At 36.9% G+C, this 16,962-nt stretch overlaps 1 protein-coding gene across 2 annotated transcripts in view; it reads left to right on the forward strand.

Moving 5' to 3' along the window:
• LOC129240113 (unconventional myosin IC) overlaps window positions 1-16,962 on the forward strand; it is a 122,255-nt gene that overhangs the window by 17,430 nt on the left and 87,863 nt on the right. The window contains exon 1 of one of the 2 annotated variants that reach the window (XM_054875636.1): window positions 434-1,467. The exons of the other annotated variant lie outside the window; for it this stretch is intronic. The gene's annotated coding sequence lies outside the window, so the exon portion shown is untranslated. Of the gene's footprint in view, window positions 1-433; window positions 1,468-16,962 lie in introns of those variants that run through there. 2 annotated transcript variants of the gene reach the window in all.

A 16,962-nucleotide genomic window follows, 5' to 3' on the forward strand; every position in this document is an offset into this window, starting at 1 on the left:
GTACACTCAAGACCTGTGTTTATGTAACCCTAAACTTTTTTTTACTAATTAAATTAATACAAGTATGAAAACAAAATCCATGAAAATTTGATTTTTACAGTAGAATCCCCCCTCAAAGCACAAAAGCTGAAACCCGCACAGGGGTTGCTAAAATACAAAGAGCAACAAGTCTCACATGTGCACTGCCTTACCGACTCAACCGACAAAAGCTAACTACGATTGATACCTGCCAAAAAAGCATACACACTCCACAATAACCGTGCACAAACTACAACAACAACAGTTGCAAATACAAACTACATACATACTTAAAGATAATAACAAAAACCACCGAGCAGCCAAGAAGATACGCGCGCGCACTCAACGCTCTCCACTCGAGCCACATTTCTTTCTGCAAAAGCAAGAAGTTGGCAGCTACGCGCAAACGAGCAAACGAGCCAAACTGACACCAGCAACAGACAGTCACAATTCATCTTTCGCAGCAAACAAACGTTCCTTAAGCGTTGTCGGTGGAGCTAGAAGCATAAAAGCACAAGTAAAGAAGAACAACAACAACGATTTAAAAGTGCAAACTGGTGGTTGAACATTTGTTTAAAAAGGCGCAAACGATCGCACTGAAAAGCCAAACAGGAATCAAGAGGAGACTTTTTGTGTGAGTTAGCGAGAAAGTGATTCGGTATTCAATTGATTGCACACATACCTATACACACATGTATATACATACATACCCAAATAACGACATTGTGCCTTCACGCTGCGTCGCGCCGCACAGTATGTAATTTAAATTTCGAAATAAATCGAGACTTATTTGAAGGTTCTAGCGCGGAATTGGCGCAAACGCGTGTTGCATACAAACATATGTAGGTGCCTGTGTAAAGCTAAACGTCTAAAAAAGCCTCTACATACATATTTATGTATTTACTAATGTGCCTTGTTCATTGTTACAAAACTTTAATTGGCAACGTAACCGATTTCAATGCAATAATTCAAGAAAAAAAATCACTCTTTAATTGAATGTTGTCGTTTGCATTTTCGAAGCTTTGTTTTTAGAAGTAGTGAAAACGAAACTAACAGCGAAACAGAAAATTAAAAAGATAAAAAAATTGTTGGCTCATTAAAGAGAACCAAAAGTACAAATTCTTATACATAATTAAAAAAGTAGAATCGAACAAATCGACAGTGTTTGTTTTTTTTCGTTTTGTGTGTGAATCCATATATAACATATTGGCCGCTCCCTGCGCCCGCATACCGAAGTGTGCGACCTCACTTGCAAGCCGTCAGCCAGCAGTTGCCCAGTCAGCAATAACAATCCGTATAATCGCCAAAAACTACAACAATAACCGCTTCCACGGTCAACTTCCAGCGCCAAGCGGCAAAGCGGCCACGAGGGAGTCGAACCGAAAACACCAAGCAAGCACCTAACAGCAAAAAAGCGCGTTCATTCGTTCGAACTGGAGTTGAAATTAGGTAAACATAATTTGCATACAAACAAGCATAGATATCCACATGTTGCATACATGTACATATAGTATGTACACACATACACACCACATGCATGTACTCGCGCATACAGAAACTTATAGGCTAGCGATTAACCAAAGAAAGTGTGTACGAATGTGGGAGTTGTCAAACAAAAATTTCAAGAATTATATCTAAGCCTGTCCCGTGCGCGGTAGGAGGTGCGGGTAATTCCACACTTAATAACTGTGCAGACCGTTACTTTCCTTCGGCGACAGTCTTGTTACTGCTTTCGCCAATTTTTATAGCACACAAAACAGCAAAAAAAAAATATATATATAAGAAATAAAAAACTAACTGAGGTATAAGTGCTGCTGTTTCCGGTGTTAAAACAAATTAAATATTTATATTTGGAAAGAAAACTGGTTAATGAAGTTGTTAAAAGAAACGCGGAAATTATAGAAAATTACCACATCACTTAAGAACTTTTTTTTCTTTTTTTAATGCATATTTTATTAATAAAAGATTAATCAAACGCCGTAGCGCATTTTTATATTTTTTTTAAGTTTTGCGCTGCGCATTTGCATGTGTTAGAAAAATATGCGCTTATCGATTGGTAAGTGATTCATTGAAATTCCAGCTATAACCACATGTGTTTCGATTTATTGGAATGGTATAGAAAAATTAATTTTATTTTTTTATAGAAAAATTGTATGTAAAAACTATTTTCATTAAAATTTCTTAGTAAATTACCAATTGCTATTGATTTACATGCATTTTATAATCATTAAATCAAATTAATTGATTTGTAACGCAATGTTGCTTTGTAATAGTCGGAAAAGTGGAGGCATGGCAGACACACATAATTATTTCAGTGATATTACATAAAGGTTAATTTGGCAATGTCTATTTATAAGCATTTTCACAGAACAGTCTAATTTATGTTTTTATAAAAATTTTTGGATCAGGCTTAGTAAAATGCTGCATGGGCAATTCTAGGCAAAGTATATTTGATTCATTTAATGAAACTTTGAGGAGATGTTAGGAAATGGTGCGAGAACAACCTTTTTTTTTGGTGGGTGAGGTAGGGTTCAAAATGCCTTCGCGAACGTCGACTACTGCGCCGTGTGATGAGGCCACTAAAACGATCCCTCCTCTCCTTCTGTGGAGAGATCCTTCCCGGAACTGCTTTCTATATTACTTCGGGAGGGCCCAGAACAGCATCCCCAAAATACTATTTCTATTCTGGGTCCGCCATATTCGTAGCTAGCTTTCATGCTATAGGCTCGTCTTCTTGTGGCCCCATCTGTGCGGCTTCGTTTTGTTGCACTGTGTCGAGGTCAATCTTTTTTTTCGTAGTACGTTCTCGATGTATTTCTTTACCGCGTTCCAGCTGTCCGCGCGTTCGAGCATTTTGCTGATTATGTTGCTCGGCGCGATGTCGCCAATCTGCGCCCTCAGAGCATTTCTTTTCGCGAGCCATCTGTTACAACTAAAAAACGTGTGTTCAGCGTCATCGCTTAGCACATCGCCGTATATGCACTTGGAATCGTTACCTTGTCCCAGCGGTATAGGTATCTCCGGAAGAATCCGTGGTCCGAGAGGAACTGAGTTAAGATGTAGTTCACTTCCCCGAAGTTCCTTTTCACCCATTTGCCTATTGATGGTTCATCTGCCCCTCGGTTCATTATCCCATCGGCTTTGCCACCGTAGCATGGTTTGGAATCTCCGTTCCGCGACGCTAGTGTTGTCGTGTTTCTTCTTGAAGTCCCACGTATTCATTTGTTCCCGGGCCACGAGGTCAACGGGTATCTCCCTCCAGATCACAAAGACTGCAGCGCCAGAGACAGTGCGGTAGGCTGAGGCCTCCAGTGCTTTGCGCTGGGCATTGCAGTTTAGCGCATCTCACAATACTTCGCTGGCCCACAAGATAATTGAGAATGTGGCCGCTACGATTAGCCTTCTTTTACTCTGTGTCGACCCACCGGTGTTTGCCATTAACCTACTTAGCATACCCGTGAGCTTTGCTGCTTTGGTAGCCGCGTGACGTATTTGGTCCCAGAAAGTAAGCCTACAGTCAAGTTGAATACCTAAGTATTTCACTACTTTTTGGGACTAAGGACGTGTCGTCTATTTGCATGCTGAGAACAACCTTTTTAACTCCCAATATTCTAGAAATAATAGTTTTGCCCTTATTTGCCCTGCAAAGTGCCTTCGGTAACTTCGCTATAGTTTGGCACATTAAAATAATTTTTTTTCCAGACTTCACTTCAATTCATAAAATATACAGTCGCAGTGTTTCATTGAAAATTGAATGCAAATACGTTTATCAACATCATCACTCTCCAATTTTAAACGAGAATAACAATTCATTGGAATTGACAGCAGTACTGTGTTGTCGGATGCCTGCAAGTGAAAATTAATTTTTGGTTTAATGGTTTTAACGCGGAAAGGAGCTGTAGATGGCGTAGTCGGAGTTGGACACATGAGAGTGATTATTATTATAATTCTTTTTTTTTTTTTGATGAGTGACAGAAACCCCAATTTGTATCCCAAATTTTCTCCTCCGACGATTTTTTTCATAAAAATATTGTTTATATTTTCAAAAATGTTTCTAAATTCGAAACTAAAGCAAAAAATACTGCAGATTTACAAATATCCTCCCAGTGAACGTCTTTGCTTACGAACTTTGTTCTTATTTGAGGTGTCTGGCAACACTAACTTTTCGCTAAATTACACAACTTTAACAATAAATTGCCCACGATGGGTGCGGTTTTCAGTTTTAGGATGGGGATACAGTCATCTTTCTCTCATTTTTACAAAGTGTGTTGCATTATACTGAATATTTCCCAAAGTTTTGTTTTTTTATATTTTAATAATATTGTATTATATTGTATTTGTGCAATAATAATATTGTATTTTATGTTATAATATTAAATTAAATTTCATTTTCTTTTATTTAATTTTGTTTATTTTTTTTAATTTTGTTTTACAATATTTTATTTTATTATTTAACTTACATTTTTATTTTTTATTTTTGATTTTTATATTTTAATGTTTTTATTTTTTTAATTTTGTCATATTTCACTTTATTTTATTTGTATTTTATGTTATTAAATTAAATTTCATTTTCTTTTATTTAATTTTGTTTATTTTTTTTTTAATTTTGTTTTACAATATTTTATTTTATATTATTATTTAACTTACATTTTTATTTTTGATTTTTATATTTTAATGTTTTTATTTTTTTAATTTTGTCATATTCCACTTTATTTTATTTGTATTTTATGTTATTAAATTAAATTTCATTTTCTTTTATTTAATTTTGTTTATTTTTTTTAATTTTGTCTTATTTCACTTTATTTTATTTGTATTTTATGTTATTAAATTAAATTTCATTTTCTTTTATTTAATTTTGTTTATTTTTTTTTAATTTTGTTTTACAATATTTTATTTTATATTATTATTTAACTTACATTTTTATTTTTGATTTTTATATTTTAATGTTTTTATTTTTTTAATTTTGTCATATTCCACTTTATTTTATTTGTATTTTATGTTATTAAATTAAATTTCATTTTCTTTTATTTAATTTTGTTTATTTTTTTTAATTTTGTCTTATTTCACTTTATTTTATTTGTATTTTATGTTATTAAATTAAATTTCATTTTCTTTTATTTAATTTTGTTTATTTTTTTTAATTTTGTTTTACAATATTTTATTTTCTTATTTAACTTACATTTTTAATTTTTTATATATTATTTTAATATTTTTTAATTTTATATATAATTTTTGTTTTTAATTTTGTCTTATTTCACTGTACTTCTCTGTTTTCTTTCAATTTATTTTAGTTTATTTGGTTTGTTCAATGTTATTTTTATTGTCATTCAACTTAATTTTTTATTTTACTATATTGCATTATATAATTTTTTAAATAATTAATTTTTTTTTTTATTTTATTTAATTTACTCTTTTATTTTATTACATCTTATTTTGTTATATTGTAATTTACTTATTTTTTATATACTTGACAATAAATTGAATACAAAAAAATTAATGTAACGCTACAATTTAGTGTAGTTCCTAGCCGGAACGTAGGGCGGAGTTCTCCGTTTCTTGGGTATTTGGTTTTACGGCTGTGCTACCAACTCTGCGCAATCACACGTACGTCCGTGGGGAAAGCTCTGATGGATACATCTTAAAGCATCCATTTTTTCCTGTCATATCACATTTTTATAGCGAGCTGCTTGCTCCGATCTCACATGATGAATGGGACGTCGAGGAGAGCTAATTTTTTTAACGAAGCTTGCATCTCCAATCAATAACTTAGAAATAAGTTGTTTTTCGTAACAATGCGTTTCAAGGAGTTGCTTCGCAAATTTAGCAACGAAAAGATTTCATTATAAAATTAATTTTATTGTAACCACAAAATGTCAGCTGGAACCCGGCCAGTCGTAGTCGTGTTTTCCGTCCAGGTCGCAATTGTGGTCGAAGTGGCTCAGCTGATCACCACCCGCTGCAATTCTGTTCCTGGCCTTAGAAGTCTATGCAAACCAAATGCCTGTGCTTCTCGACGCTTTGCGCCAGCTAGTGGCTTAATTTTCTGTAAAATTATTTACATCCACGCAACTAATAAATGTTCTGAGTATGAATGCACTTGACACTTGACATTTTAACATAGCATCGCCCATCACTCCATCGCCATACGTTCAGATAAATTTTGTTCAGGTAGTTCAAAGCCAAATTGGATTACAAATAACTTTTTTTAGAATACATCGACTCCAGCGCTACCTAAGAAACTTTTTACTACGAAATACAAAAGGGCTTAAGTGCTTGAATTCGATTTATCAAGATCTGCCAACTTTTAGAATTTGTCGGTTGATTTTTTTCTAAAACATTGTCTAGAAACAAAGCACTGCTTTACGCATGTAGAGTTCATCATAACTTATATTTCGATTGCCTTTATTTCTGTTTATTTTTCTACATAACAAAGGCGACTTTTGGAGGAGGAATTACACAATCTTTTCTCAGGAAAATGCAGAAAATATGGAGCTCCATTTCTTCATTTGCTACTTAGAAAACCCTTTGGCCACGGTACAATAGACGAAGGACTCAGAAAGCCTGGGCACTCCACGCCATTCAATTTCCACACTCATAGCTGCGTTTACAGGTCGGTCGATCGAGACACAAGGGCGAAAGTTAAGTTTACCATTTAATCCCCCTTGCAAAAGCTGTCTATGAGAAGGAGACTGCTGAGGAAGTAGGTAGGTTATGATGGTTGCCCAGAGAGTAGGGCCCACTTGGACGAAATAGTTTTCTTCGTCCTTTATGATACCATTTAAGGACAGAAAAGGGGGAGGAAGGGAAGGGATGGGGGAGTGGTGAGTGTTGGTGGACTACGAACGGTGACTAGTCCGCGGTTGTATTAACCTCATTATGCTGCTGATGTAGTTCATCAGATTTTTGTTATCAACACCTGCTATATCAGCAGGCGCAGAAAAGAAGTGGGAACCAAGATACTTGAATCTTAGTCCCGCGAAGGCTGGGCAGCTAAGGAGCAGGTGCTGAGATGATTCCACCTCATCCTCCATACAGCTGACGCAAAAAGGACTCGAAGTAATTCCGAGTCTCACGGCATGTGTACCTCGCGGACAGTGCCCCGTGATGATGCCCACGAAATTTGAGAGATGACATTTTGTCATTCCCAGGATATCCCTCGAACGCCTCCTATCCAAACGTGGCCAGAAGGACTTCGCGACCCTACACGTTCGTGTACTTGCCCAGCGTTCGCTGAGTTGGTGCATAGCCCATCCTTCCAGGAGTAGAGCGCAGATTGTCAAGGGGATTCCGATCCTCTCCTTTCGCGGGCACATTGCCTCACAGGTCCCCTGTCTGGCCAGCTCGTCGACTTCGCAGTTTCCTGCTATGTCACTGTGACCAGGTACCCAAATTATCTTTATGTCGAAGAATTCTGATGCAATCGAGAGTGAGACGAGGCATTCCCTGACCAGCTTCGAATGCACCATAATAGAGCCTAGGGCCCTAATGGCCGCTTGGCTATCGGAGTAAATATTTACCTTCTTAACAGTTATTACGCAAGTAAGTAGACAGTCAGCTGCTTCTTTAATTGCGGCCACCTCTGCTTGGAACACACTGCAGTGATCCGGTAGCCTGAATATGAGACTGCTGAGCACTTTCTCTATAAATGTCCGGGTTTGTCAGCTAGATGATTAAAGTCAGGAGTGCTGCTTTCGTTGACAGCCTGGGCCAGTGCACCAATCTAAATCCCATCAATCTTCTCCATTACATGAACAGCTTTGGCTGGCTGTAGATATCTGCCTGTTGGAGGTCTCTTGGGCAGTGCCAGACTGGTACTTCAACTATTTCACCTGTCATGGAGCGGCATTTGATTCCACTCAGGGAGACAAGTAAACGCTATATATTCAAATTCCTTAAAACCATTAATCAAATTCATAGCATATTGCAGAATTGGATGTCGGCGCGTTATGGGTTGAGCAAGATCGTACTACGTGCCACATAACCCGTCCAACAATCGATCTTCTGCGCACTAAGTTCGATAGTCATGTAATCAGCCATTTTGGTGAGGTCAATCAGTGATGCTCTGCGTTTTGATACCGTTAGACTTTTTTGTGCAATGCAGTTAAATATCAATGCTATGTCGACAAACTAATCTTCCGAAACCAGTTAAGAGCCAAGCTTCTATACATATAATCATGTATGTATGTATGTACCTTTACTAGGTCGCAGTTTTGTTTAAATAAACTAACTGCACCACCGAAAATCAGCTATAAATCATATTGCCACAAATATTTATTAGGCTAATTAATTTAAGTAAATAAATTAACTCGCTGCCATTTAATGCGTTCAAGCTTTACCACTTCCTATTTTTAGAGTAGCGAAGACATCGCTTGAGCACAATACAATACACATGCAATATATGTGTATGTATGTACGTAGTTATGTTATATTTATGTCTACACACAATGCTCCTTAGCTTCCTTCTCAAGCACAAAAAAACCGGCAGACAAGCCAATAAAAAAGATAGTGAGATCCAATAAAAAAGCAAAGCGATGTTTTAGAAAAAGTAGTTCTGCCAGTTTAATATACAACTTTTGTTGTTGCTATTATACGTTTGTTTTTAGTGTCGCAGCGAATGTTGCTTATGTGCTTTCCTTAGCTTATTTTCTTTTACCACCACCATCATCATCATCATCATCATCATCATCATCGTCGTCATCATCATGAACATCATCATCCCCAGTATTTGAACTTCGCTGTGGTATTTGGCAATGCAAACGCTTCGAGGCCCATACTCGCTAGCTAACGAGACAAGCAACGCAGGCGATAAGACGGCTGGCGCAATCACTTGAAAGCAGCCGGCTCGACCAGGTAGACAATCTGGTTTACGCGTATTGGTGTTCCAAGCAACTTTGAAAGACTTTAACCACATATACAACAACAACACACTCGAACTGTAACAATGGCATAAAGCACAATATTTTTTATTTATTTATTTTTTTTTTTTTTTGGTTTTTTTGTCATTCTGCTGAAACACCTCGGCTGACCAATAAGTTGGTGAGTCAGCGACTGCGTGTGTGAATGATTTCCTCAATAAACACGACATATGTGCGTATGTATGTTTGTGCCAACAACAGTGTAACAGCATACCAATTCGTCGCTAAAACTCTCGTTGGTGAAATATTGTAAGCGATTATGATTTGCATTAAAAGTGGCACAAATGCTTAATTAGCAGTTTGAAATTAAGTGAGAAAACATTTTAAAATTGCCATACCCACTCGTTTAAACCGTTACATCTTTGATTATTCATTCAAGTTGATTATTTTTGATTCCTACTGCTATCAAAGGGAATGACTTGACTCGATAAGCGTATTGAGTGCTTAGCTGTCACTACACCTACACCTACGCACGTTCATATATGGCATGTAAGTGCTGACGAATAAAATCAGCTGTGTTATCTTGCGCAACGATCGAAACGAAAACAGATCCATACTTAAAAAATGAACGAGAAAGGCCAAGATGTAGAGTTCTGATTGCGGGCGATTTGATTGAAAGGTTTAGCATAGGCGGACTATCGCTAAGTGGATGGTAAGAAAATTATTACTACTTCATGAAAAGTTTACTGGCAAAGCTGGAAAAATTACAAATAAGGGCTTTAGTGGCGATACTCTCTCTCATTTTTCTTGAATTATTGAAAGCTGACGAAAAAGAGTCGCAACTGAGTGCTTCACTGTCGCACAGTGCGGCCGATTCCCAAAAAGCTGGCCAAAAGTCGAAAAAAAAGTTTCTAGATAGAGTTTTTTTTGTCTTTGGGTTGGCTACAGTAATGCCTTGAGTAGTGAAAACCGTTCATAGCAACGTCCTGTACCCTAAGTATCCTCTGTATTTTCAGTCGCAACGTGGCCTTCGTTTGAGCATCGTATTACTGTCGATGAATAGTGAAAGTTGTACACATTTGAAAGATTTTGTAATGGAGTAAATTGAACAAAACCAAATGGAATCATCTTCGGAAGGTTAGTAAAATACGAGAAATCTTTAGTACATATCAATACCTCGACACAAAATTTTTAGCTGCAGCAATACGTAGATACATTTTTTGCAATTTTTTTTATAAAATTTGAGTTTTCAAACTGTATAGTAATACAACGCCGTCATATGCTGCTTTGAAACCTATTAAAGGTTACTCAAAAAAGTAATGGTTACTGAATAAAGCAAGATTCAGCTGCTACCACCTTGCGACCCCGAAAACATATAAATTTACATGCATCTTGGTTATGTTCTAGAATATACGCTATTTCACGTGAGGGGATGGCCAATAGTCGTGGAAGGGGGTGGATTTTCAAAATTTTAAGATCAAATTCGTAATCAGCTAGCCCGACAACCCCCGAGTAAAAAATTTTGAATCAATTACTTAATTTTTGGAGTTTTGGCCAGCTTTTCGGGAATCGGCCGCCTGGGTGTCGTGAAAAATTTGATAAACTAATAATTTTTACTTGCTTGATAGTAGAAATATTTCAGTTTTACCACTTCTGTTTCTCAGCAATCACCTGTGTTCGAAGCACAGTATTCAAGGAGGAATTTTGTGTAAAATCATATTGGTTTGAGAACAGCCCTTTCAGTTTTTTCTGATAGTAGTCGCCCCTCGGCAGGCAATGACAAGACGTCCGTGTGTATTTCTGTCAAGGATGATAGATTAACAGTTTTGGCCTTCAGCTATAGTGGAAAACGAAACTGAGCAAGTAATTTCGGTTGCCGCTTTATGGCAGCGGTATTCTGTCCACTCATTTCAGGCCCGGAACAGAATTGCAGCGATACACCGGGTAAGGCGTTGACGGGTGGTGATCAGCTGATTCACTTACATCGTAAAATTCGGTCGGTTAAACACAATTGCGACGAGGGCGAGAAACAAATTTACAACGTGCCGGTTTTCAGCTGACATTTTGTGGTTATAATAAAATTATTTCTGTAGTGAAATCTTTTCGTTTGCTATATTTGTCAAGCAACCCGTTGAGGCTCATTGTTACAAAAAACAACTTCTTTCTAAATTATTGATGATTTGCAGGGTTTCTTGTGCAAATCGAATATTATTTGGCTGTTATTTGCCTGCTGTTGCTTGTAGATAAATAAATTGTTATAAGTTAATCATAAAAGCAGCCCTGAGTCTTCAATAATAACCGACGGAAAAAAATCTTTCCCGCCGCATTAATAACCGACGGGATCTTTTCCTCTGTGCAGTTTCATGCTATTAAATGGGTTCTTGACAACCCATTACTCGTCCAATCTGTCGTTGTTCAGATGACAACAAAATAACATGGCCGAATTTTATATTAATTTTGTTCGTATATCTCCAACAAAATCTCTTTTTTTTCGTAAGCAAACTGCTGTCGTAACCCCGGTTACGTCACCCAATCAGCTGATTCTTTTAAATTTGCTGAGAACCGGTTAACAGTCTGATATTGACCCCATTTGCTGAATTTTTTCCACCATGTATTTCTGCCATGAAAAAAACATCTTCATAAAAACACCGTCTGCTGTTCGAAGGCGACGTAAAACAGTAGGTTTCTCCATTTGTGGAACAGCATCAAGACACACACTATACAAGGTGCTCAGCCAAGCAAAAAAACGAATGATGAAAGTGCCAATTATACAATATATACTCATATATATATGTATATAGTATGTATGTATATATGAGCATAGATCTACTATCGTTAAAATTGTAGAAAATTTTGAAGATGCCTGATGGAACGCGCAAGCTTTTTTATAATTAGAAACACCAAAACTATCACCGCTTGCTCTTTTCAAATCAGATGTGGACGTTCTGAGGTGGTTCGGGCGCCAAAAAATTATCAGTGTGGTAACTTTTCGGAAATCAAATATCTTGGGTGTGCAGTAGGCCGGGTCGATTTGTGGGGAGACAAAAAAATCGCCCATTGCTCTGTGAAAATCATATTCTAGGGATCAAAATAAGAAACTTTGCCGAAGGAACCATACCTCTAAAACGAATTCTGATGTCCCCCATTTTGGGTCGAACTTTTTATTGTAGTTTCTTTTCTATAACTCACTTAAATTAATTTTTTTATTTGCATATGTTCTGACTAAATAAACTTCTTAAAATAAAATAAAATAAAAAAATTTCTTAAGAGAAAAAATAGATGTTATTATAAATAAATAATAAATATTATTATAAATAAATAAAAATAAAGAAAAAACATAGCCATTTAGCTGATTTTTTCATGTAAAGGCCAAAAATGGTGATATTTTTAAATTGGGGGACATCAGAATTCGTTTTAGAGGTATGGTTCCTTCGGCAAAGTTTCTTATTTTGATCCCTATACGATTTTCACAGAGCAATGAGCGAGACCTCCTACGTCAGACCTGTTGTTAAAAGGGTACGGCACAACTTATTTCTAAGGAAAGCGCAAAAAAGATGGAGCTCCATGTGCTATTCTTTATGTGCTATTTCGAAAACCCTTTAGCCCCAGTACAGTAGAAACAGTCCTGGGGACTCCATGCCATTCAATTTCCAAATTCGTAGTTGTGTATGTACTGGTTATTGAACGGAAAAGCTGGTTTTACCATTAAGCTGCCATTGCGGAAGCTGTGGTGATCTTTGAGAGAAGGAAACTGTTGTTTCTCTGTAAATGTACGGGTTTGGCAGCTAATCGGTTGAGGTCACTGGGTGTTCCTTACAATACAATAATTTCATATACCAGTTTGTATACCTAAAGGTGTTGGTTCAAAATAATTAACTTTTCAGATAAGATGTTGCAAGCGGTCCAACACCAGTCCTACTAAATCTGAGCAAAATTTATCTGCTGACTGAGTGAAAGAAATTATTTAGAATATTATTAGGTATGGGTATTAACAGTAATATCGGGAATAAATTGGTGGAAATAGAAAAAATACGGGATTCTTTGCTGATTAAATACGTCTATGCTGTCAATATGCTTCTGGATTCAGTGTAATGAGAAAAATTAGATACAGGTTTGCCAAGTTGCTTAACTGTAGTTAGACACGTAATGTCTCTCAAAACAACTACTACTCGGTACCCTCAAAACCCATCGAAATATTGCATTGTTCGTCTCGCGATAGTCGAATCAATGCCTCCGGAACGACTGCTCAAGGCTGACTGTCCAACAGCAGTGTCCAAATATTTTTTGGGAAATGTTTATGCTGTTATAACAACCAAAAACAAGTTGTCTGAAAAAGTTAAGGGATTTTTTAATGAGAAATGCGGAGTGCTAATATATACATAGGTTAACTTTAAATAGGATTCATCACAGTCCAGGGCAACCTTTAGTAAAACTAGCTTATAAAAAGCCTGGTTTTTTTCGTGTACGAAATTAGAGAACAAAAACAAATTTTAATCATCGAAAATCACTTTATTGTTTTTCAAAATATTATCCAAGAATATCTATACACTTTTGCATGCGTTTGAACCAATTGTCTAAGCACTTTTGACACTCTGAATGAGGTACCCCCAAAACATGCATTCTGAATGCCGCAACCGCTTCTTCAGGTGTCGAAAAACGTTGACCTCTCAGTTTGTTTTTTACGCACGGGAATAAATAGAAGTCATTCGATGCCAAGTCAGGACTATACGGCGGATGACCCATTAATTCGATGTTTTGGGTGCTCAAAAATGCAGTTGTTTGAGCCGATGTGTGAGAGCTCGCATTGTCCTGGTGAAGAATGATCCGTCTTTGGCGATTGGGTTTCCTAATTTCTTGGAAGACAACTGGCAAACAAATGGTTCTGTACCACTCAGAATTTACTGTTCTGCGTTGTTCTAGTGGTACGGTTGCAACATGTCCAGTTTTTCCGAAAAAACAGGCGACCATTTGCTTGGAAGTGCTTCGTGCGCGAACAACTTTTGTTGGATTTGACTCATCTTGAAACACCCATACAGTCGACTGCTGTTTACTTTCGGGCTCATACGCGTAAATCCATGATTCATCATCTGTTCGAAGCCCCGCGATCGTATTTTTTGAGCATTTCCTTCGACCAATCGACACGAGCCTTTGTTTGAGCGATTGACAAATTGTGTGGGATCCAACGCGAACAAATTTTTTTGACAGTCAAATGTTTATGCAATATTGAATGTATGCTGGTCCCACTAATGCCTAAGATTGTTTCAATCTCACGATAGGTCACATGACGATCTTGCAATATCAATTCGCGCACAGCATCAATGGTTTTCGGAACAACAACTGATTTTGGACGACCTTCACGAAATTCGTCTTGGAGTGAACTACGACCACGATTGAATTCACCATACCATCGATAAACACTGGTCTTTGATGGGGCTTCATCGCCAAAAAATGAATTTAGTTCATCCATGCAATGTTGCTGAGTTAATCCACGTCGAAAGTTGTAAAAAGTAATCGCACGAAAATGTTCCCGATTTAATTCCATTTTTGGACCGAGATGAATTTTTTAAGTTACTGTAAACATCACAAATAGCGCTGGTATTTCAAAACGTAATGTAAAAGCCAAAAAATGTCAAACTTTGCGATACAGCTGTCAGTTGCCAGATTGCAACACCAGGGTTGCCAAATCCCGACATATACAAGGCGCCCCTCGTATAAAACTCAAGTATGGCACAGCAATGGCAATCCTGACAATGTATGAGGGAGTTTTATGGTAGCTCGAATAATCTTCCCTCATGACTCCTGCTTGCTGATTTTCACTAAAGATGTATGAAGGATCTCCAACAGTCACATATGTATACTCGTATGTACCTACCGATCTAGAGTACAAGTAGTATTATGGATGTAGACGATATTGCCATAATATTAACCCTCTAAGCGTTTTGCTTTATTTTGAAATAGTGCACGGGTGTGCTTAACACTCATTTTTGACAGGTATTTAGGCCGCGCTTCTGTTACAATTCGTGGCGCGTGTCTCGATGTTTCGCTGCAAAAGAAATGTGCTGCAGTATTTCGTCGCTTTTGAAAGGCAAATAGTTTTATGAGCAGTATTTTTAAGCAAAAATATAACCGGCGTGTTAAACTGGAAAATTATTATATTTGCAGAGAGGCGGAAGCTGTATAATAAACAAAAGCATTTGTATTGCTTCTATGATTTATGTCCGGTATGGAAATAAGCTGCAGCTACTATTGCCGATATATCGCACATAAACACACTTTAATGATCTTGCTAATGGCGATTAAAATTATACTATAAACCAGTGGGTATAGCGCATTAACAGCTAAGTGAAGTACGAAGGCTACAACAACAATAAAAGCAGAAACATTTATTTTATGCCCGATTTGAAAGTTGTAAAATAAAAAAAATTCCACACCGTCAAAATTAAAAATATTTATTGCTTTTTCTGCAGTACTTTGAATTTCCGCACACTATGCGACTGACCGCCGACGGTGTGTGTTTTCCTTTTGCTCCGGACGTGAACTTGTTTGCAAACTTTTACCACAGGAACAAATAATATTTCCTAGGCGCAACATGATAGGATGTATTGACTTAACGCTTATACAAGATTGTATATGTATAGATGTATGCAAATAATAGGGATGCCAATCTTGCGTTCCCTGGATCCCGAAAATGTTTAAATATATAATTGAAAAAGTAAAAACTTGCTTATCACAAAATTTGATTGCAATAAAATCTTTTCAATTTCCAAGAAACTTCCTTTCTTTTATTTATTAAAGCTTTATGCTCTAGAGATGTGAAATTACATATGTAAGTATGCGATAGCGTTGGAATACGGTTCCACCAAAGCCAATGCCTGGGTTTGCAGGTTTAGGGTTTGAGGGAATTGTCTTTAAACTGTACTTCATTTGTTTCATCCAATGATGATAGATTACCAGGTTTGCTATTTAGCTATGGTGAAAAGGAAAATTGTGAGAGGAACTTCGGCTGACACATCACTTCCGAATTCTGCTCGATCATTTTCCATGTATTCACACTCTCGTCCAAACAGTCGTAGTTCAGACGGCAACGAAGTGTCGTTGGTTGATCTTTTTTTTCGTATATCATCGTAAATCTCCGTTTTTTTTTGTAAACACACCCCAAGTGACGTTAGCCCATAACTGATTCTGTCCAATTCGCTCAGAGCCGAAAAACGGTCTGTTAAAGAGCTTACCCTTAAACTCTTTTCGCCATACTTTCATCTTTGTGTATGTGTGTATGTATATCTAAATTTTAGACAGCGGCAACCAATCAAATTATCTCGATACTTGACAAGCCGCAAAACATTGTTGCCATGTTTTAATAAGAACCCTATTACAAAAGAGAAGAAATCACTTAAATAAACACTATTGTCATCATTTAATATTAAAATACATGCAAGCCCAACGCAAACGCGCTCTGAAATATGGGTTTGAAATGGAGTTGGGTTATAATTATGATTCAAAAAATAAAAGGTAGTTTAAAGTCTAATAACTGACTTCGGATGCTACTTAATCCATTGATGCAGTTTGGAAGTAAGGGAGAAAGGGGCATAAGTTTATCCCCTTTCTGAAAAGGTAGTAAAAATTGAAAGAAGGTCGATATAAACCAAAGATTTTTCTAATAGCGGTCCCCAGTCGGCAGACAAAGGCAAACCTCCGATTATATTTCTGCCATGAGAAAGCTCCTCATTCTCCTCAACTTCATTATTTTCTCGGTAGATGGCTGTAGTGATCGATATCTCGTAAAGTATCGATCAAATAATTTAGAGGTGTCAAGGTTACATTTCACACTAAACCAAATGATTTTACTGTTTTTGATTTGTTCCATTCAGTTGTGAGTTACAGGGTGTTAAAAATGATAGTAAACAAAGAGAAAATTCGATATATTGTACAGTTTTTCTTTGATAAAAGCGAGAATGCAAGCCAGGCGGCTGAAATTGTGAATGGTGTTTAGGGTAACTGTAATAGCTGGTTACGTGCAATTTTGTTGGTCGATTCGATTCAGGCATTTTTGATGTTAAAGGAAATGTCGATAATGTAGAAAAAGTCACTA

Source organism: Anastrepha obliqua, chromosome 3 (assembly GCF_027943255.1).
Source record: "Anastrepha obliqua isolate idAnaObli1 chromosome 3, idAnaObli1_1.0, whole genome shotgun sequence".
Lineage (NCBI taxonomy): Eukaryota > Metazoa > Arthropoda > Insecta > Diptera > Tephritidae > Anastrepha > Anastrepha obliqua.